The sequence below is a fragment of the Nycticebus coucang genome, chromosome 15, assembly GCF_027406575.1.
Source record: "Nycticebus coucang isolate mNycCou1 chromosome 15, mNycCou1.pri, whole genome shotgun sequence".
Lineage (NCBI taxonomy): Eukaryota > Metazoa > Chordata > Mammalia > Primates > Lorisidae > Nycticebus > Nycticebus coucang.
The window spans coordinates 87,072,662-87,096,373 of NC_069794.1; positions in this window are offsets into that span (position 1 = coordinate 87,072,662).

The following is a 23,712-nucleotide window of genomic DNA, read 5'->3' on the forward strand; positions in this document are numbered from 1 at the left end:
TGAGGTAGCTACTGCAGAGGATTCCAACTATAAAGAAATGTTAGGAATGACAGAAAGGGAATTTAGAATACACATGTTGAAAACAATGAAAGAAATGATGGAAACAATGAAGGAAACTGCTAATAAAGTGGAAAATAACCAAAAGGAAATCCAAAAACAGAATCAAATAAGAGATGAACGACATGAAGAATATAAAAAGGATATAGCAGAGCTGAGGAACTGAAACAGTCAATTAGGGAACTTAAAGATGCAATGGAAAGTATCAGCAACAGGTTAGACCATGCAGAAGAAAGAATTTCAGAGGTAGAAGACAAAGTTTTTGAGATAACTCAGATAGTAAAAGAGGCAGAAAAGAAGAGAGAGAAAGCAGAACGTTCACTGTCAGAATTATGGGACTTTATGAAGCGTTCCAACATACGAGTTATAGGAATTCCAGAAGGGGAAGAAGAATGCCCCAGAGGAATGGAAGCCATACTGGAGAATATTATAAAAGAAAATTTCCCAGATATCACCAAAGATGCTGACACACTGCTCTCAGAGGGATATCGGACCCCAGGTTGCCTCAACTCTAACTGAGCTTCTCCAAGACACATTGTGATGAACCTGTCCAAAGTCAAGACAAAAGAAAAGATTCTGCAAGCTGCCAGGAGTAAGCACCAGTTGACCTACAGGGGCAAATCCATCAGAGTGACCACAGACTTCTCTAATGAAACTTTCCAAGCAAGAAGACAATGGTCATCCACCTTTAATCTACTTAAACAGAACAATTTTCAGCCCAGAATTCTGTACCCTGCTAATCTAAGCTTAAAAATTGATGGAGAAATCAAATCATTTACGGATATACAAACATTGAGGAAATTCGCCACAACAAGACCAGCTCTACAGGAAATACTTCAACCTGTTCTACACACTGACCATCACAATGGATCAGCAGCAAAGAAAGAACTCAGAAATTAAAGGACAGAACCCAACCTCCACACTGATGCAAAAGATAAAACTAAGCAATGGACTCTCACAAAATAAGATGAATAGAATACTACCACACTTATCAATTATCGCAATAAATGTTAATGGCTTGAATTCCCCACTGAAGAGACATAGATTGGCTGACTGGATTAAAAAACACAAGCCATCCATTTGCGTTCTGCAAGAAACACACCTGGCTTCAAAAGAGAAATTCAAGCTCCGAGTCAAGGGTTGGAAGACAATTTTTCAGGCAAATGGAATTCAGAAGGAAAGAGGAGTTGCAATCTTATTTTCAGATACATGTGGATTTAAAGCAACTAAAGTCAAAAAAGACAAAGATAGTCACTTTATATTGGTCAAGGGAAAAATACAACAAGAAGACATTTCAATTCTAAATATTTATGCACCCAATTTAAATGCTCCCAGATTCTTGAAACAGACCTTACTCAGTCTGAGCAATATGATATCTGATAATGCCATAATAACAGGGGACTTTAACACTCCTCGTACAGAGCTGGACAGATCCTCTAAACAGAAATTAAACAAAGATATAAGAGATTTAAATGAGACCCTAGAACAACTGTGCTTGATAGACGCATATAGAACACTCCACCCCAAAGATAAAGAATATACATTCTTCTCATCACCCCATGGAACATTCTCCAAAATTGATCATATCCTAGGACACAAAACAAATATCGACAGAATCAAAAGAATTGAAATTTTACCTTGTATCTTCTCAGACCATAAGGTACTAAAGGTGGAACTCAACTCTAACAAAAACGCTCAACCCCACCCAAAGGCATGGAAATTACACAATCTTCTGTTGAATAACAGATGGGTGCAGGAAGAAATAAAACAGGAAATCATTAACTTCCTTAAGCATGACAACAATGAAGACACAAGCTACCAAAACCTGTGGGATACTGCAAAAGCAGTTTTGAGAGGAAAATTCATCGCTTTAGATGCCTACATTCAAAAAACAGAAAGAGAGCACATCAACAATCTCACAAGCCATCTTATGGAATTGGAAAAAGAAGAACAATCTAAGCCTAAACTCAGTAGAAGAAAAGAAATATGCAAAATCAAATCAGAGATCAATGAAATTGAAAACAAAAGAATCATTCAGAAAATTAATGAAACAAGGAGTTGGTTTTTTGAAAAAATAAATAAAATACATAAACCATTGGCCAGACTAACGAGGAATAGAAAAGCAAAATCTTTAGTAACCTCAATCAGAAATGATAAAGGGGAAATAACAACTGATCCCACAGAGATACAGGAGATCATCTCTGAATACTACCAGAAACTCTATGCCCAGAAATTAGACAATATGAAGGAAATGGATCAATATTTGGAATCACACCCTATCCGTAGACTCAGCCAGGAAGAAATAGAGCTCCTGAACAGACCAATTTCAAGCACTGAGATCAAAGAAACAATAAAAAATCTTCCAACCAAAAAATGCCCTGGTCCAGATGGCTTCACTCCAGAATTCTATCAAACCTTCAAGAAAGAGCTTATTCCTGTACTGCAGAAATTATTCCAAAAAATTGAGGAAGAAGGAATCTTCCCCAACACATTCTATGAAGCAAACATCAACCTGATACCAAAGCCAGGAAAAGACCCAAACAAAAAGGAGAATTTCAGACCAATCTCACTCACGAATATAGATGCAAAAATTCTCAACAAAATCCTAGCCAATAGATTACAGCTTATCATCAAAAAAGTCATTCATCATGATCAAGTAGGCTTCATCCCAGGGATGCAAGGCTGGTTTAACATATGCAAGTCTATAAACGTTATCCACCATATTAACAGAGGGCAAAAATAAAGATCACATGATCCTCTCAATAGACGCAGAAAAAGCATTCGATGAAATCCAGCATCCTTTTCTAATTAGAACACTGAAGAGTATAGGCATAGGTGGCACATTTCTTAAACTGATTGAAGCTATCTATGACAAATGCACAGCCAATATTTTACTGAATGGAGTAAACTGAAAGCTTTTCCTCTTAGAACTGGAATCAGACAAGGTTGTCCTCTGTCACCTTTACTATTCAACGTAGTGCTGGAAGTTCTAGCCAATACAATTAGGCAAGACAAGGAAATAAAGGGAATCCAAATGGGAGCAGAGGAGGTCAAACTCTCCCTCTTTGCTGATGACATGATCTTATACTTAGAGAACCCCAAAGACTCAACCACAAGACTCCTAGAAGTCATCAAAAAATACAGTGATGTTTCAGGATATAAAATCAATGTCCACAAGTCAGTAGCCTTTGTGTACACCAATATCAGTCAAGATGAGAAGCTAATTAAGGACACAACTCCCTTCACCATAGTTTCAAAGAAAATGAAATACCTAGGAATATACCTAACGAAGGAGGTGAAGGACCTCTATAAAGAAAACTATGAAATCCTCAGAAAGGAAATAGCAGAGGATATTAACAAATGGAAGAACATACCATGCTCATGGATGGGGAGAATCAACATTGTTAAAATGTCTATACTTCCCAAAGCAATCTACCTATTCAATGCCATTCCTATCAAAATACCAACACCGTACTTTCAAGATTTGGAGAAAATGATTCTGCGTTTTGTATGGAACCGGAAAAAACCCCGTATAGCTAAGGCAGTTCTTAGTAATAAAAATAAAGCTGGGGGCATCAGCATACCAGATTTTAGTCTGTACTACAAAGCCATAGTGCTCAAGACAGCATGGTACTGGCACAAAAACAGAGACATAGACACTTGGAATCGAATTGAAAACCAAGAAATGAAACTAACATCTTTTTTTTTTTTTTTTTTTTTTTTTATTGTTGGGGATTCATTGAGGGTACAATAAGCCAGGTTACACTAATTGCAATTGTTAGGTAAAGTCCCTCTTGCAATCATGTCTTGCCCCCATAAAGTGTGACACACACTAAGGCCCCACCCCACTCCCTCCCTCTCTCTTTCTGCTTCCCCCCCCCATAACCTTAATTGTCATTAATTGTCCTCATATCAAGATTGAGTACATAGGATTCATGCTTCTCCATTCTTGTGATGCTTTACTAAGAATAATGTCTTCCACTTCCATCCAGGTTAATACGAAGGATGTAAAGTCTCCATTTTTTTTAATGGCTGAATAGTATTCCATGGTATACATATACCACAGCTTGTTAATCCATTCCTGGGTTGGTGGGCATTTAGGCTGTTTCCACATTTTGGCGATTGTAAATTGAGCTGCAATAAACAGTCTAGTACAAGTGTCCTTATGATAAAAGGATTTCTTTCCTTCTGGGTAGATGCCCAGTAATGGGATTGCAGGATCGAATGGGAGGTCTAGGTTGAGTGCTTTGAGGTTTCTCCATACTTCCTTCCAGAAAGGTAGTACTAGTTTGCAGTCCCACCAGCAGTGTAAAAGTGTTCCCTTCTCTCCACATCCACGCCAGCATCTGCAGTTTTGAGATTTTGTGATGTGGGCCATTCTCTCTGGGGTTAGATGATATCTCAGGGATGTTTTGATTTGCATTTCTCTAATATATAGAGATGATGAACATTTTTTCATGTGTTTGTTAGCCATTCGTCTGTCGTCTTTAGAGAAAGTTCTATTCATGTCTCTTGCCCATTGATATAAGGGATTGTTGGCTTTTTTCATGTGGATGAATTTGAGTTCTCTATAGATCCTGGTTATCAAGCTTTTGTCTGATTGAAAATATGCAAATATCCTTTCCCATTGTGTGGGTTGTCTCTTTGCTTTGGTTATCGTCACCTTAGCTGTACAGAAGCTTTTCAGTTTAATGAAGTCCCATTTGTTTATTTTTGTTGTTGTTGCAATTGCCATGGCAGTCTTCTTCATGAAGTCTTCCCCCAGGCCAATATCTTCCAGTGTTTTTCCTATGCTTTCTTTGAGGATTTTTATTGTTTCGTGCCTTAAATTTAAGTCCTTTATCCATCTTGAATCAATTTTTGTGAGTGGGGAAAGGTGTGGGTCCAGTTTCAGTCTTTTACACGCAGACATCCAATTCTCCCAACACCATTTATTGAATAGGGAGTCTTTCCCCCAAGGTAAGTTCTTGTTTGGTTTATCGAAGATTAGGTGGTTGTAAGATGTTAGTTTCATTTCTTGGTGTTCAATTCGATTCCAAGTGTCTATGTCTCTGTTTTTGTGCCAGTACCATGCTGTCTTGAGCACTATGGCTTTGTAGTACAGACTAAAATCTGGTATGCTGATGCCCCCAGCTTTATTTTTGTTACTAAGAACTGCCTTAGCTATACGGGGTTTTTTCCGGTTCCATACAAAACGCAGAATCATTTTTTCCAAATCTTGAAAGTACGATGTAGGTACTTTGATAGGAATGGCATTGAATAGGTAGATTGCTTTGGGAAGTATAGACATTTTAACAATGTTGATTCTTCCCATCCATGAGCATGGTATGTTCTTCCATTTGTTAATATCCTCTGCTATTTCCTTTCTGAGGATTTCATAGTTTTCTTTATAGAGGTCCTTCACCTCCTTCGTTAGGTATATTCCTAGGTATTTCATTTTCTTTGAAACTATGGTGAAGGGAGTTGTGTCCTTAATTAGCTTCTCATCTTGACTGTTATTGGTGTATACAAAGGCTACTGACTTGTGGACATTGATTTTATATACTGAAACATTACTGTATTTTTTGATGACTTCTAGTAGTCTTGTGGTTGAGTCTTTGGGGTTCTCTAAGTATAAGATCATGTCGTCAGCAAAGAGGGAGAGTTTGACCTCCTCTGCTCCCATTTGGATTCCCTTTATTTCCTTGTCTTGCCTAATTGTATTGGCTAGAACTTCCAGCACTATGTTGAATAGTAAAGGTGACAGAGGACAACCTTGTCTGGTTCCAGTTCTAAGAGGAAAAGCTTTCAGTTTTACTCCATTCAGTAAAATATTGGCTGTGGGTTTGTCATAGATAGCTTCAATCAGTTTTAGAAATGTGCCACCTATGCCTATACTCTTCAGTGTTCTAATTAGAAAAGGATGCTGGATTTTATCAAATGCTTTTTCTGCATCTATTGAGAGGATCATGTGATCTTTATTTTTGCCTCTGTTAATATGGTGGATAACGTTTATGGACTTGCGTATGTTGAACCAGCCTTGCATCCCTGGGATGAAGCCTGCTTGATCATGATGAATGACTTTTTTGATGATAAGCTGTAATCTATTGGCTAGGATTTTGTTGATAATTTTTGCATCTATATTCATGAGTGAGATTGGTCTGAAATTCTCCTTTTTGTTTGGGTCTTTTCCTGGTTTTGGTATCAGGGTGATGTTTGCTTCATAGAATGTGTTGGGGAAGATTCCTTCTTCCTCAATTTTTTGGAATAATTTCTGCAGTACAGGAATAAGCTCTTCCTTGAAGGTTTGATAGAATTCTGGAGTGAAGCCATCTGGACCAGGGCATTTTTTAGTTGGAAGCTTTTTTATTGTTTCTTTGATCTCAGTGCTTGAAATTGGTCTGTTCAGGAGGTCTATTTCTTCCTGGCCAAGTCTAGGGAGAGGGTGTGATTCCAAATATTGATCCATTTCCTTCACATTGTCAAATTTCTGGGCATACAGTTTCTGGTAGTATTCAGAGATAATCTCTTGTATCTCTGTGGGATCAGTTGTTATTTCCCCTTTATCATTTCTGATTGAGGTTACTAGAGATTTTACTTTTCTATTTCTAGTTAGTCTGGCCAATGGTTTATCTATTTTATTTATTTTTTCAAAAAACCAACTCCTTGTTTCATTAATTTTCTGAATGATTCTTTTGTTTTCAATTTCATTGATCTCTGATTTGATTTTGGAGATTTCTTTTCTTCTACTGAGTTTAGGCTTAGATTGTTCTTCTTTTTCCAATTCCATAAGGTCTCTTGTGAGATTGTTGATGTGCTCTCTGTCTGTTTTTCGAATGTAGGCATCTAAAGCGATGAATTTTCCTCTCAAAACTGCTTTTGCAGTATCCCACAGGTTTTGGTAGCTTGTGTCTTCATTGTTGTTATGCTTAAGGAAGTTAGTGATTTCCTGTTTGATTTCTTCCTGCACCCATCTGTTATTCAACAGAAGATTGTTTAATTTCCATGCCTTTGGATGGGGTCGAGCATTTTTGTTAGAGTTGAGTTCCACCTTTAGTGCCTTATGGTCTGAAAAGATACAAGGTAAAATTTCAATTCTTTTGATTCTGTTGATATTTGTTTTGTGTCCCAGGATATGATCAATTTTGGAGAATGTTCCATGGGGTGATGAGAAGAATGTATATTCTTTATCTTTGGGGTGGAGTGTTCTATATGCGTCTATCAAGCATAATTGTTCTAGGGTCTCATTTAAATCTCTTATATCTTTGTTTAATTTCTGTTTAGAGGATCTGTCCAGCTCTGTAAGAGGTGTGTTAAAGTCCCCTGTTATGATGGTATTATCAGATATCATATTGCTCAGACTGAGTAAGGTCTGTTTCAAGAATCTGGGAGCATTTAAATTTGGTGCATAGATATTTAGAATTGAAATGTCTTCTTGTTGTAGTTTTCCCTTGACCAATATAAAGTGACCATCTTTGTCTTTTTTGACTTTAGTTGCTTTAAATCCACATGTATCTGAAAATAAGATTGCAACTCCTCTTTTCTTCTGAATTCCATTTGCCTGAAAAATTGTCTTCCAACCCTTGACTCGGAGCTTTAATTTGTCTTTTGAAGCCAGGTGTGTTTCTTGCAGACAGCAAATGGATGGCTTGTGTTTTTTAATCCAGTCAGCCAATCTATGTCTCTTCAGTGGGGAATTCAAGCCATTAACATTTATGGAGATAATTGATAAGTGTGGTAGTATTCTATTCGTCTTATTCGGTGAGAGTCCATTGCTTAGTTTTATCTTTTGCATCAATGTGGAGGTTAGGTTCTGTCCTTTGATTTCTGAGTTCTTACTTTGCTGCTGATCCATTGTGGTGGTCAGTGTGCAGAACAGGTTGAAGTATTCCCTGTAGAGCTGGTCTTGTTGTGGTGAATTTCCTCAATGTTTGTATATCCGTAAATGATTTGATTTCTCCATCAATTTTGAAGCTTAGCTTAGCAGGGTACAGAATTCTGGGCTGAAAATTGTTCTGTTTAAGTAGATTAAAGGTAGATGACCACTGTCTTCTTGCTTGGAAAGTTTCATTAGAGAAGTCTTAGGTCACTCTGATGGATTTGCCCCTGTATGTCAACTGGCGCTTACTCCTGGCAGCTTGCAGAATCTTTTCTTTTGTCTTGACTTTGGACAGGTTCATCACAATGTGTCTTGGAGAAGCTCGGTTAGAGTTGAGGCGACCTGGGGTCCGATAGCCCTCTGAAAGCAGTGTGTCAGAATCTTTGGTGATGTTTGGGAAATTTTCTTTTATAATATTCTCTAGTATGGCTTCCATTCCTCTGGGGCATTCTTCTTCCCCTTCTGGAATTCCTATAACTCGTATGTTGGAACGTTTCATAAAGTCCCATAATTCTGACAGTGAACGTTCTGCTTTCTCTCTCTTCTTTTCTGCCTCTTTTACTATCTGAGTTATCTCAAAAACTTTGTCTTCTACCTCTGAAATTCTTTCTTCTGCATGGTCTAACCTGTTGCTGATACTTTCCATTGCATCTTTAAGTTCCCTGATTGACTGTTTCATTTCCTTCAGCTCTGCTATATCCTTTTTATATTCTTCATATCGTTCATCTCTGATTTGATTCTGTTTTTGGATTTCCTTTTGGTTATTTTCCACTTTATTAGCAGTTTCCTTCATTGTTTCCATCATTTCTTTCATTGTTTTCAACATGTGTATTCTAAATTCCCTTTCTGTCATTCCTAACATTTCTGTATAGGTGGAATCCTCTGCAGTAGCTACCTCATGGTCCCTTGGCGGGGTTGTTCTGGACTGGTTCTTCATGTTGCCTGGAGTTTTCTGCTGATTCTTCCTCATGAGTGATTTCTTTTATCTGTTTCCTTGCCCTAATTTTCCTTTCACTTCCTCTTGCTCTTTAAGTTCTTGTGCCTGTGGAAGTTGTGGGCGGGTTTAGACGGGTTGAACACACGCGACCACTTGCCGGTTTTCCACTGTTTTAGTCCTCCTCTTGGGGTCCAGAAGTCTCTCGCTGACTCCCTGTATCCTCATAGGAGTGATGATAGGCAGTTCCCACCAGCCAGAGATGCCTGGAGTCCTATCTCCCCAGACTCACGGTGCCCAGATGCAAGGAAGCTGTTACTCGGCTGCCATCTTGCTCCGCCCCCTTCCAAAGACCGAAATGAAACTAACATCTTACAACCACCTAATCTTCGATAAACCAAACAAGAATATACCTTGGGGGAAAGACTCCCTATTCAATAAATGGTGGGTGTTGGGAGAACTGGATGTCTACATGTAAAAGACTGAAACTGGACCCACACCTTTCCCCACTCACAAAAATTGATTCAAGATGGATAAAGGACTTAAATTTAAGGCATGAAACAATAAAAATCCTCGAAGAAAGCATAGGAAAAACACTGGAAGATATTGGCCTGGGGAAAGACTTCATGAAGAAGACTGCCATGGCAATTGCAACAACAACAAAAATAAACAAATGGGACTTCATTAAACTGAAAAGCTTCTGTACAGCTAAGGACACAATGACCAAAGCAAAGAGACAACCTACACAATGGGAAAGGATATTTGCATATTTTGAATCAGACAAAAGCTTTATAACTGGGATCTATAGAGAACTCAAATTAATCCACATGAAAAAGCCAACAATCCCATGTATCAATGGGCAAGAGACATGAGTAGAACTTTCTCTAAAGATGACAGACGAATGGCTAACAAACACATGAAAAAATGTTCATCATCTCTATATGTTAGAGAAATGCAAACAAAACAACCCTGAGATATCATCTAACCCCAGTGAGAATGGCCCACATCACAAAATCTCAAAACTGCAGATGCTGGCGTGGATGTGGAGAGAAGGGAACACTTTTACACTGCTGGTGGGACTGCAAACTAGTACAACCTTTCTGGAAGGAAGTATGGAGAAACCTCAAAGCACTCAAGCTAGACCTCCCATTTGATCCTGCAATCCCATTACTGGGCATCTACCCAGAAGGAAAAAAATCCTTTTATCATAAGGACACTTGTACTAGACTGTTTATTGCAGCTCAATTTACAATCACCAAAATGTGGAAACAGCCTAAATGCCCACCAACCCAGGAATGGATTGACAAGCTGTGGTATATGTATACCATGGAATTCTATTCAGCCATTAAAAAAAATGGAGACTTTACATCCTTTGTATTAACCTGGATGGAAGTGGAAAACATTATTCTTAGTAAAGCATCACAAGAATGGAGAAGCATGAATCCTATGTACTCAATTTTGATATGAGGACAATTAATGACAATTAAGGTTATGAGGGGGAAGCAGAAAGAGGGACGGAGTGAGGGGCGTGGGGCCTTGGTGTGTGTCACACTTTATGGGGGCAAGACATGATTGCAAGAGGGACTTTACCTAACAAATGCAATCAGTGTAACCTGGCTTATTGTACCTTCAATGAATCCCCAGCAATAAAAATAAATAAATAAATAAATAAATAAATAAAATAAATAAAAGGAGGAAGTCAAACTGTCTCTGTAGAACACAGAACATTTGATCACCTTAGCACAGTCCCATGATTTATACTGGTTAACCTCATCTCTGAAGTAATAATTCGTTCAGATAAATCGTGCAGTGGGATTGGCAGAACAATGCTTATACATGAACTATCTGTCCTTTATTTCTTTGCTAAAAAAAATTTCATGTAAACAATTAAAAGTAGGCAAATCACTTTGTCCTCAATTTTTTTCACCCAGGATAAAGGTGGGCCAGGCAGAATTTATGAAGTCACAGGAGGCACCCATCTCACCCATAGGACACAGGAAGTCTGGATGGGTCACTGGCCTAAGCTGGGTTTGGTTCCAGGGCTCATAGAGGGAAAGGAGCCCTTTCTTTCTGGCATTCGAGGACCATTCCCTGGGATGTCCTGATGCTAAGGATTTGGGAGCTCAAGGCAGCAGGTGCTCAGAGAATGTCCCATAGTAGAAGCTCTGTTGGGCGCACCACACCCCTTTGGGAGGTCTTTCTCAACCACCCTCCATTGTCCTGCCCCAGAAAAGCGGTGGGATGTGATGCCCCCAAGGGAAGGGACTTGGTTTTGTTCACCACTGTGTTCCTAGTGCTTAGAACATCAATGTGCAATACAAATATAATTTGAGTTGCATGTTTAATTTAAATTTTTCTAGTAACTGCACTAAAAAAGGGTGGAAAGAAATCAGTGAAATTGATTTCATATAAGCAAATATGCCTGAACTGTTATCCTTTAACTCCATATGTTGCAAATATTATCTCAACATGTAATCCACATAAAAATTATTAGTGAGATATTTGATTTTTCTATTTGCACAAAGTCTTGAGAATCCAGTGTGTACTTCACACACCTCATCTCAATTGGGACGAGGACAGGCTGCAGAATGGTGGCCACACAGACTGAACAATGGCTGCCAGCACTTGGCAGGCATCCTACACCTATAACTACTGTGCAATTTCATCAGAGGTTTCCTGGGGACACTCTAACAAATTACCAGACATCTGGTGGCTTAAAACTACAAAAATTTATTCTCTCACAGGTCTGGAGGCTGGAAGTCTGGAGGGTTGGTTTCTCTAGAAGATTCCAAAGGAAGATCAACTAATTCCATCCCCTTTCTCCAACTTCTGGGGTGCCTTGTTTTATAGATATGTCCTCCAATATCTGCCTCCATCTTCACACGGCCTTCCTTCCTATATGTCTCTGTTTTCTTTTCTGTCTCGTGTAAGACCATGCTCATTGGATTTAGATTTAGACCCTTACCTTGATCATATCTGCAAAGGAGCCTTATTCCAAATAAGGCCATAGTCTTAGTTTCTAGGTGGGCATAAATTTGTGTGTGTGTGTGGGGGTCATTATTCAAGATACTACAGAATTCTAGACATTTGTTGTTGTTGTTTTATTGTTGGGGATTCATTGAGGGTGTAAGAAACCAGATTACGCTGATTGCATTTGTTAGGTAAAGTCCCTCTTACAATCGTGTTTTGCCCTCAAAAGGTGTGGCACACACCAAGACCCCACCCCTTCCCTTCTTCCCTCTTTCTGCTCTTCCTTTTCCCCACCCCTCCCTCCTTCTTTCTCTCTCTGCTCTCCCCTCCCCCCACCCCCACCGTGTCATTAATTGTCATTAATTGTCCTCATATCAAAATTGAGTACATAGGATTCATGCTTCTCCATTCTTGCGATGTTTTACTAAGAATAATGTGTTGTTTTTAAATACTCCCAGCTGATGCTCTATGCAAGAGTGAGCTAAGAAAACTGTGATTTTACCTTATGGAATTGTCAACAGCCTTGCAGAGTGGGATCATTATCTCATTTTTGCAGATGAAGAATTGGAAGCTGGGAATATAATTTGCCCAAGTTCTTACAGCTGCTAAGTAGCAGAGCTTGGACTTGAACCCAGGTCTTTGGGACTCCAAAAGTCTACCAGAATGGGAAACCTACAGCCTTGGGGCCACATACAGCCTTCTGAATTTTTGAGTGCCTTTTGAATGAACCCAAATTTTACAAAACAAATTCCAACAGGGATTCAGATTCTACCTTCTTGTAACCTTTTTTCAACTGTATCTCACACCTTCCGGATCTGTGGATTGTCTCACATAAAAGTCCTTTGTGAGAATGTTTTCCGTTTAGTATTTCTAGTGATTGAGTCAGTGGTTTGACATCTTTGTGCATTTTTTCCATTTGATCAGAATGATTTCTTCTGTATAAATAAGAACCATCTTTACCATTGTGAACAGCTACAGGCATTGTTATAAAAGGTTAAGAAAAGGATTTATTTTCTTTTCATTTAAATGCTGAGGAGATTGAGAGAAGGAGAGACAAGGTTTAGAAATGCCTTTGTCATCCCATGCTTTGAAAATCATTATCAGATCTGGAAGCAAAATTCAGAGTGCATGCCCAGCAGAAGCAACAGCTCCTGGGAAGGGTCTTGCAGAGAAATGCTTGGGAAATTGATAGAATATTTTGAGGAAGAGACCCTCAAAATTGATAGAATATTTTGAGGACTATTCCACAGAAAGGAGCATTTGTTGACATAAAGGAGAGAGCCGTCCCTCTAGAGTGTATATTTAATCTTTAATAGAAACTCCTAAGACTTCTACGAAAGTGATTTCAGATAGTTCTGCTTGGACCTGGCAAAAAGTACTCAGGGAGGAGATGGGCATGTTCTGTGTTTCTCTTTTCATTACATGTGAGAGTGAACACAGCACTCTTCATTTCTTCCTTTTACTCTTTTTTTTTTTTTTTTGAGACAAATCTTACTTGATCACCCTGGGTAGAGTGCCATGGAGTCATCATAGCTCACAGCAACCTCCAGCTCTTGGGGTCAAGCGAACCTCTTGCCTCAGCCTCCCTAGTACCTAGTAGCTGGGTCTACAGGCGTCCACAACAACACCTGGCTATTTTTAGAATTGGGGTATTCCTTTTGCTTACTTTTGGTCTCAAACTCCTGAGCTCAAGCAATCCACCAACCTCGGCCTCCCAGAGTACTGGGATTATAAGTGTGTGTCACTGTGCCTGGTCCTTCTTCCTGTTACTTCTTATTGAATTTTTATTAAAGTAGAACCACTCAAGCTTCCTGGCAGTGGTGAGGACAAAGTGGACAAGACCACATCAGCTCAGGGCAGTCTTTTGGCCAACTGGAAGCCTGCCACCTGCCCCCTGCTGAGTGAGTTGGCTGAGGGCAATGGCCTTTCAGTGCCCGCGGCCTCTCCCTCACATCCTGGGTGCTGGCTAAGGGTCCCAGGTGTCAAGGCCGGTAGGAACAGATTCCAGATGTGCAGAAGTCCCCTGATTCAAATTAGCAGCAGCATGTGGCAGGACCAGTAAGATCTGTCCCATCACGACATTTCTGTGTCTACGGGATCCGCATTTGCCTTCCAGTTTGGTGGGAGAGACCTTGAGAAGACATTGGTTCTGTTCCTCCAAAACATTTGGAGAAAAGGTCACGAGTCCACCTAACTCATGTGTGCTGACTTGCTACTGGTAAAAACAAAAGCAAAAGCAAAAAAAAGGAACCCAAACCCAAGTTTAAACAAAGCACAGTTTCTCGAGATCCTGCATAGGTTAACAAACCAGGAGACTTTGTCAGTACCATGTGCACTAACCAATTGTGCCACTGGAGCACTGTGGCCACACTGAGAAAACATCCACTTTGTGGTGTAAAATGTGGATTCCTGCTTAATTTTTCAAAGAGCCTCTGTTCTGAGCCACATGAGCTCTGCATGTTCTGTGTTACAGACAGAAGCTTTGTGTCCACACATGTCCACGAATTTGCATGTGGCTGCCCTAACCCTCGGTGGGGCTGTATCTGGAGATGGGGCTGCAAAGGAAGTAATTAAGGTTGAATTTAAATGAGGTCAAAGGGCAGGGCCCTGATCCAACAGGACTCGTGTTCCCCCTCCTCCCTCAGCACACAGGCACTGAGGAAAGGCCATATGAGCCCTCGGCAAGAAGGCAGCTGTCCAGAGGGAAATCCTCTGTCCCAGCGGTAGAAACTTGAGTTCTGGCCAGCCCCACCACTGGCTGACAGAAAGCAGCCTGGGACCTGGAATAAATTTGTAAGACAGGCCACGCCACAAATACTGCAGTCCTCGAGCCATTCTTATGGCTGTGCTGGTTCAGAGCCAGCGGACTGGGGTGCATGTGACCCAGAAAATCACCAGCAGCAGAAGCCACACCAGTGCCTGTGTCACCCTCCCCAGCTCCAGGTAGTGCAGCTCAGGGGAAGTCTTCCTCCACTGGGGGAGAGGAAAGGAAAGAGCTCAGAGGACTCTGTTTTGCAACTTGGGTACAATCTCAGCAGCAGTAAAACAAAGTACTAAGCAGACTCCTGAAGCACCTGATTCTAGGCCTTAGTTCCATTTCTGGACCCACCCTGGGCAGGGAGGAAACCCGTTGCCCTAGAGAGAAGGACCCAGTCCTGACAGGATTCACACCTGCTGAGTAAAGCACCCTTGAACTTTGAATAAACATCAAAGGTGTCCAGGCAGCAGTTGGCACGGGCTTTGGGTGAGACTGGGTTGGCTTTAGTTGTGACTTGGCACAGTCCTAGCTGTGGTGACCACAAGGGAGTGCCCACATCACTCCCCGCTCCACCCCACCCCACCTCGCCAGCTCCAGCAGCCCAGTGAAGAGAGTGAGGGAAGAGGGTGAGAGACTTTGTTGGTACAGAGAGTTATCCTATGTCTTTGCCAAGTCCACCCAAGTGGCATCCTCAGGAGTCAGCAAGAATCATAGCTATACTGGCTTGAGGAGTCCCCTGTGCTGACACAGCTGTACTGACCAAAGACTTAGATCACAGCAGTCAATGCCCTTTGAATATCTGGAAATCTTTCTTAAGAAGGAGAGGTTCAAATAAGCCCAGACTGCAAAGATCAAAATAAATACCTAACTCTTCAATGCCCAGACATCAACTAACATCCACAAGCATCAGGAATATCCAGGAAAACAAGACCTAACCAAACAAACTGGATGAGGCACAAGGGACTAATCCTGGAGTGATGACTAATCCTGGAGTGATGACCTTTTGGGCAAAGAATTCAAAATGGCCATTTTGAAGAAACTCAGTGAACTTTAAGACAGCACAGAGAAGGAATTCAGAACCCTATCAGAGAAATTTAATGAAAAGATTGAAATAATAAAAAACATGCAGCAGAAATCCTGGAGCCAATAATTTTAACCAACAAAGTGAAAAATGCATCAGAGTTTCTCAACAACATAATCGATCAAGCAGAAGAAAGAATTGGTGAGCTTGAAGACAGGCTATTTGAAAATAGGTAGTCAGAAGAGAAAAAAGGAAAAAAGAAAAGAATGACACACCCCTGCAGGATCTAAAAAATAACCTCAAAGCCTCAAAAAAATTATTGGCCTTACAGGGGAAGTAGAGAGGGAGATGAGGTTAGAAAGTGTATTCAATGAAATAATAACAGAGAATGTCCCAAACCTAGAGAAAGACATCACCGTTCAAGTATAAGAAGGTCATAGAACATGAAGCAGATTTAACACAAAGGAGAATGCCTAGTAACCAAACAGCTCTAATAGCTACTAAATGTTAGCAAAGGCTAATTGTCATTTTGGAACTAGATAAAGGTGGAGGTTATACGATACCGTGAATGTACTGAGATGCCACTGAACTGCACACTTTATTTATTTATTATTATTATTTTTTCTGGCCATTACCATTCTGTCCCCGTGAACTGCACACTTCAAAGGGATTAATTTTGGGTGATGTGAACATTACCTTGATTTACAAAAAAATCTAATTGCCATTTGGGACAGACACTGGGCCAAGATGCAGTTAAATATCCAAGATTCAAGGCTGAGAGTCACAACCAGAAAGAAAGAAGGAAATAATAAGGTTAAGATCCAAAAGAACTGTGTGCAGGGGGCCCTGGTGTCCAGCAAGAAGAACAGACATTCATGTTGACAGTTTGCAAACATCGAAGAAATACAGTAGAGAGATTGAAATGATAGGCCTGAGAGGCCACGACTGCCAGTCTTATCCACTCTGAGCCTCAACTACACAGTGAAGTTCACGGAGATGCCTGATATGGTGACGCGGGTTTCTTAGTTTTCATAACTATCATTATCTACTGCCAGAGTTCCCTCTGGTTAACTTTTACCAGCATATTTAACTCTGGCCTTATCACTGTTTTTGCCTACTCTGTAATTTTTTCTGTGCCTGCCATACCTGGCGGTGTGCAATGTAATATTGCTTTTATCATTATTGTTGTTGCCATTTTCGCTTTGAAGGCCTTTGGAAAATGGCTTTACTTCTAAGTGTAATGTTTTATTTTCACACACCTCCTTCTTTCTCTTGGATTTTTCCCAGCTGGGGGATTAAACCTTGGTAATTTAATCACCCGGCCTCATTGGCCTAGTTTCTATCATCTTGGTTACATCATAATTCCCTTTCATCACATAGTGTGTGTTTTCTGGCCAACTATCTTGTTTCTTCTCTCCTATACGACTGTGGGAAGACAGTGCTGCTAACGTGCCTTTAAGCTCTTGTTTCTTTTCTTTGAGGAAATGTCCAGGATTTCAGGCTTTCTTCTTAGCTCCCTGAACTGCTAATTTCTTTCTGGTTCAACAAAATTTACTTGTCAGCACTCATGAAGTGAACCTTTCTCCTCTGTCCCCTCCTCCTCCTTACTCAACCTCTGATGTTTTACAGTACTGGGTTTTTCCTTGCCCCAGGAGTAATGAATGGGGCTGTGGTTGGATTTTTGTACATTTGTTTTCTTTTCTTTCTTCCCCTCCAAGACTAACAAATACAGTTTTAATTGAATTAATACTACACATTCTTTTTGCCTTTTATTTTTAGTTGATATATAATAATTATACATATTTGTGGGATACAAACCTCAAACATCTCTCTGCCTGTTTCTTTAATCTTTGTTGGAGCCAGCTCCTAATCCCTCAAGGGTGTTCTGTAACTTTTAGTCAAATCAAATGCATTTAGGTTTCTGGCTGCCCTTAGTCCACAAACCATAGTATCCCTGATTTACGTCCTGATTTACATTTGCAGCTCATTAGTCTCTGAATTCTATGCTCATGTCTTAATGCCTACTTGGCACAGTTGTGAGCATTCAGCGAGGGATGTCTGTGAAAGTAGGGAGCATGACATCTTGGAGGGTACCAGGTACATTCCCTAAATGTTTGTTGGATTGAGAGATAATTTATTTCTGTCTCATGAAATATTTTCTCTAGTTTGAATCTCTGACTACAAAAATGCACTTATACAAGGAGGCAATAAAGTAGGCACTCACTGTGTGGTGGGAGCATAAATTGGTACAACTTTTCTGGAAATCAATTTGGCCACCTGTATCCAACCTATAAAAATATACAAATGCTCTTGGTCCATTTTGTGTTGTGATAGCACAACACCACAGATGGGGTAATTTATGAAGAACAGAAATTTATTTCTCACAATGACAGAGGCTTGAGAAGTCCAAGATCAAGAGATCACATCTGGCTAGGACCTTCTTGAGGCAACATCCTTGTGGAAGGATAAGTGAGCCTGGGAGAGAAAGCATGGAGGGGGCAGAATTCATTCTTTTATCAGGAACCCCCTCCCATCCAAACAACATTAATGAAGTCATTGAAACCTCCTTTTGCAAATTAATAAAGGGTACAAGGTAAGAACCATGGTAAGGGCCTAAACTTTGCAAAGACACAGGTATAGCTGTCCCCTGCTTTGCTTTCCTGTAATTGCTACTCAGGAGTCACATTCCTGATGCTCATAAAGATTCTTCATGTTGTCTGCAAATACATGCATTAACATCACCTTTTCAAAATCTAAAGGCAGTTTCTGAGATCATCTTCCAGATCCTGCATTCCTGTGGGTCAGCTGGCCCACCCAGACCGAGACACTCAAGTGGAATTGTGACCCTAACCCAGGCACAAATTCAGGACAGGATTTTGCCCTGATTGCCTAATCTTGTGCCTGTCAAACTGTCTTTAAAAACCTTGTCTTTCAAATGTTCAGGGAGTCAGATTTGAGAGATTCCTCTCTCTCACCCTGCAGAATGAAGCCTTTTCCTGCCTCTATGTATTGGCTTCTTCTTAAGCAGAGGGCAATGAACCTGGTTGGGCAACAACAGTCAGAGCCTTCATGAACTACTCACCTCATAAAGCTCCCAATTCTCAACACTGTTGCTGGTGGGATTAAATTTCCAAGATATAAACTTTGGGGAACACAATCAAGCATAGTACTCTCTATCTCAGCAATTCCAAGCTACAGAATCTATACTAAGGAAATAGATGATATGCACAAAGATTTTGCTATGATGATGTAAGAGAAAGAAAAACCAAACTGTTTTTGCTACTTGCACACTCAACAAAATACCAAATACTTCTGTGACTACTGTGTGTGTGTGTGTTTTCCCCACACACCAAGTACTTCTTCAGTAGACACTACCTGGGTGCCTTGTAATTAAATTACATGCTGACACTATCTACAGGTCACACAGATTAAGGGCTCAGTCCTATAAGACTGCCCTCACTTCAGATGCCAGCAGTGAGTCCTAGGCTGTGACCTGTGCTTCTAACCAGCTGACTGTAAATCAAGGTTCCTTCAAACCCTCATAGGGATTGGTTATTTGTTACAATGGTTCGTAAAACTTGGGGAAAGACGTTACTTACCCATTCATTATAAAGGATATCAAAAAGGATACAGACACATAGCCAGATGAAGAGGTACACTGGGTGAGGTCCTGAAGGGTCCTGAGTACAGGGACCTGCTTTGCTTTCCTGTAATTGCTACTCAGGAGTCACATTCCTGATGCTCATAAAGAGTTGGGTTAGGGTTAGGTAGGGTTAGGGTTAAGGTAGGGTTAGGGTTAGAGTAGGGTTAGGGTTAAGGGGGTTAGCTTTAGGGTTAGAGTTGGGTTATGGTTAGGGTTGCAGTGCAGGAGCTTCTCTCCCATGGAGTTGAGCCCTCCGCCCTCCTGGTGCATGGATACATTTGCCTATGTGACAGCCATCATGGCTGCCTAGAATCCTCAGAGTCTCCTAAACATAGGCACGTTTGATTTTTTTTTTTCTATTTTTTGAAATATCAAATATGTATGAGGGTACAAATTTTTAGGTTACAATGTTTTCACTTCTACGGTAAAGTTCAAGTTGTAGAATAGCCCTCACCCAATGGGTGCATTGGACACCCTCGCATTGTACACCTTACTGCAGTGTTTCTCAACCTGTGGGTCATGACCCCTTTGTAACAATGCAAATACATCCTGCATATCAGATATTTACATCACAATTCATAACAGTAGCAAAATTACAGTTATGAGGTAGCAATGAAAATAATTTTATGGTTGGGGTTCACCACAACATGGGGAACTGTAATAAAGAGTCACAGCATTAGGAGGCATTAGGAAGGTTGAGACCATTGCATTAGTGAGATCCCACCAAAAGCCCTCCTTCCTCTCTCTAGTAGCCCTCCCCTCTCCTCTCTCACTCCTCCCCCTTGCTAGACTATTTTTGGGTTTTATCATTCATATGAGTATGTAATTATTTATATATTGGTTTCATATTAGTATTGAATACATTGGATATTGTTTTTCCATTCTTGAGACACTTTGCTAAGAAGAATGTCTTTCACCTCCATAAAGGATGTAAAGCCTCCATCATTTCTTATGGTTGAATAAGAAATGGTTCCATAATATATATATACCATCATTTGTTAATCCTTTCACGGGTTGATGGGTATTTGGGTTGTTTCCATGACTTGGCAATTATGAACTGAGTTGCAATATACATTCTGGTGCAAATGTCTTTGTGCTAAAAATGCTTTTTGTTCTGTTGGGTAGATAACTAGTAATCAATTGCAAAATCAAATAGAAGGTCCACTTTTAGTTCTTTGAGAATTCTCTATACTTCTTTTTTTTTATTATTGTTGGGGATTCATTGAGGGTACAATAAGCCAGGTTACACTGATTGCATTTGTTAGGTAAAGTCCCTCTTGCAATCATGTCTTGCCCCCAGAAGGTGTGGGACACACCAAGGCCCCACCCCTCTCCCTCCTTCCCTCTCTCTGCTTCCCCCCCATAACCTTAATTGTCATTAATTGTCCTCATATCAAAATTGAGTACATAGGATTCATGCTTCTCCATTCTTGTGATGCTTTACTAAGAACAATGTCTTCCACTTCCATCCAGGTTAATACAAAGGATGTAAAGTCTCCATTTTTTTTAATAGCTGAATAGTATTCCATGGTATACATATACCACAGCTTGTTAATCCATTCCTGGGTTGGTGGGCATTTAGGCTGTTTCCACATTTTGGCAATTGTAAATTGAGCTGCAAGAAACAGTCTAGTACAAGTGTCCTTATGATAAAAGGATATTTTTCCTTCTGGGTAGATGCCCAGTAATGGGATTGCAGGATCAAATGGGAGGTCTACCTTGAGTACTTTGAGGTTTCTCCATACTTCCTTCCAGAAAGGTTGTACTAGTTTGCAGTCCCACCAGCAGTGTAAAAGTGTTCCCTTCTCTCCACATCCACGCCAGCATCTGCAGTTTTGAAATTTTGTGATGTGGGCCATTCTCACCGGGGCCGGGGTGAGATGGTATCTCAGGGTGGTTTTGATTTGCATTTCTCTAATAGATAGGGTTGATGAACATTTTTTCATATGTTTGTTAGCCATTCGTCTGTCTTCTTTAGAGAAGGTTCTATTCATGTCTCTTGCCCATTGATATATGGGATTGTTGGCTTTTTTCATGTGAATTAATTTGAGTTCTCTATAGATCCTAGTTATCAAGGTTTTGTCTGATTCAAAATATGCAAATATCCTTTCCCATTGTGTAGGTTGTCTCTTTGCTTTGGTTATTGTCTCCTTAGCTGTACAGAAGCTTTTCAGTTTAATAAAGTCCCATTTGTTTATTTTTGTTGTTGTTGCAATTGCCATGGCAGTCTTCTTCATGAAGTCTTTCCCCAGGCCAATATCTTCCAGTGTTTTTCCTATGCTTTCTTTGAGGATTTTTATTGTGTCATGCCTTAACTTTAAGTCCTTTATCCATCTTGAATCAATTTTTGTGAGTGGGGAAAGGTGTGGGTCCAGTTTCAGTCTTTTACATGTGGATATCCTGTTCTCCCAACACCATTTATTGAATAGGGAGTCTTTCCCCCAAGGTATGTTCTTGTTTGGTCTATCGAAGATTAGGTGGTTGTAAAATGTTAGTTTCATTTCTTGGTTTTCAATTCGATTCCAAGTGTCTATGTCTCTGTTTTTGTGCCAGTACCATGCTGTCTTGAGCACTATGGCTTTGTAGTACAGACTAAAATCTGGTATGCTGATGCCCCCAACTTTATTTTTACTAAGAGCTGCCTTAGCTATACGGTTTTTTTTCCGGTTCCATACAAAACACAGAATCATTTTTTCCAACTCTTGAAAGTACGATATTGGTATTTTGATAGGAATGGCATTGAATAGGTAGATTGCTTTAGGAAGTATAGACATTTTGACAATATTGATTCTGCCCATTCATGAGTATGGTGTGTTCTTCCATTTGTTAAAATCCTTTGCTATTTCCGTTCTGAGGATTTCATAACTTTCTTTATAGAGGTCCTTCACCTCCTTTGTTAGGTATATTCCTAGGTATTTCATTTTCTTTGAAACTATGGTGAAGGGAGTTGTGTCCTTAATTAGCTTCTCATCTTCACTTTTATTGGCATATACAAAGGCCACTGACTTGTGGACATTGATTTTATATCCTGAAACATCACTGTATTTTTTGATGACTTCTAGGAGTCTTGTGGTTGAGTCTTTGGGATTCTCTAAGTATAAGATCATGTCGTCAGCAAAGAGGGAGAGTTTGACCTCCTCTGCTCCCATTTGGATTCCCTTTATGTCCTTGTCTTGCCTAATTGTATTGGCTAGAACTTCCAGCACTATGTTGAATAGTAAAGGTGACAGAGGACCTTGTCTGGTTCCAGTTTTAAGAGGAAAAGCTTTCAGTTTAACTCCATTCAGTAAAATATTAGCTGTGGGTTTGTCATAGATAGCTTCAATCAGTTTTAGAAATGTGCCACCTAGGCCTATACTCTTCAGTGTTCTAATTAGAAAAGGATGCTGGATTTTATCAAATGCTTTTTCTGCATCTATTGAGAAGATCATATGATCTTTATTTTTTCCTCTGTTAATATGGTGGATAGCGTTTATGGACTTGTGTATGTTAAACCAACCTTGCATCCCTGGGATGAAACCTACTTGATCATGATGTAAGACTTTTTTGATGGTAAGCTATAATCTATTGGCTAGGATTTTGTTGATAATTTTTGCATCTATATTCATGAGTGAGATTGGTCTGAAATTCTCCTTTTTGGTTGGGTCTTTTCCTGGTTTTATTATCAGGGTGATGTTTGCTTCATAGAATGTGTTGAGGAAGATTCCTTCTTCCTCAATTTTTTGGAATAATTTCTGCAGTACAGGAATAAGCTCTTCCTTGAATGTTTGATAGAATTCTGGTGTGAAGCTATCAGGACCAGGGCATTTTTTGGTTCGAAGCTTTTTTATTGTTCCTTGAATCTCAGTGCTTGAAATTGGTCTGTTCAGGAGCTCTATTTCTTCCTGGCTAAGTCTAGGGAGAGGATGTGATTCCAAATATTGATCCATTTCCTTCACATTGTCAAATTTCTGGGCATAGAGTTTCTAGTAGTATTCAGAGATATCTCTTGCATCTCTGTGGGATCAGTTGTTATTTCCCCTTTATTATTTGTGATTGAGGTTACTAGAGATTTCATTTTCTATTTCTCATTAGTCTGGCCAATGGTTTATCTATTTTATTTATTTTTTCAAAAAACCAACTCCTTGTTTCATTAATTTTCTGAATGATTCTTTTGTTTTCAATTTCATTGATCTCTGATTTGATTTTGGATATTTCTTTTCTTCTAATGACATTAGGCTTAGATTGTTCTTCTTTTTCCAACTCCAGAAGATGGCTTGTGAGATTGTTGATGCGCTCTCTTTCTGTTTTTTGAATGTAGGCATCTAAAGCAATGAATTTTCCTCTCAAAACTGCTTTTGCAGTATCCCACAGGTTTTGGTAGCTTGTGTCTTCATTGTTGTTATGCTCAAGGAAGTTAATGATTTCCTGTTTTATTTCTTCCTGCACCCATCTGTCATTCAACAGAAGATTGTTTCATTTCCATGCCTTT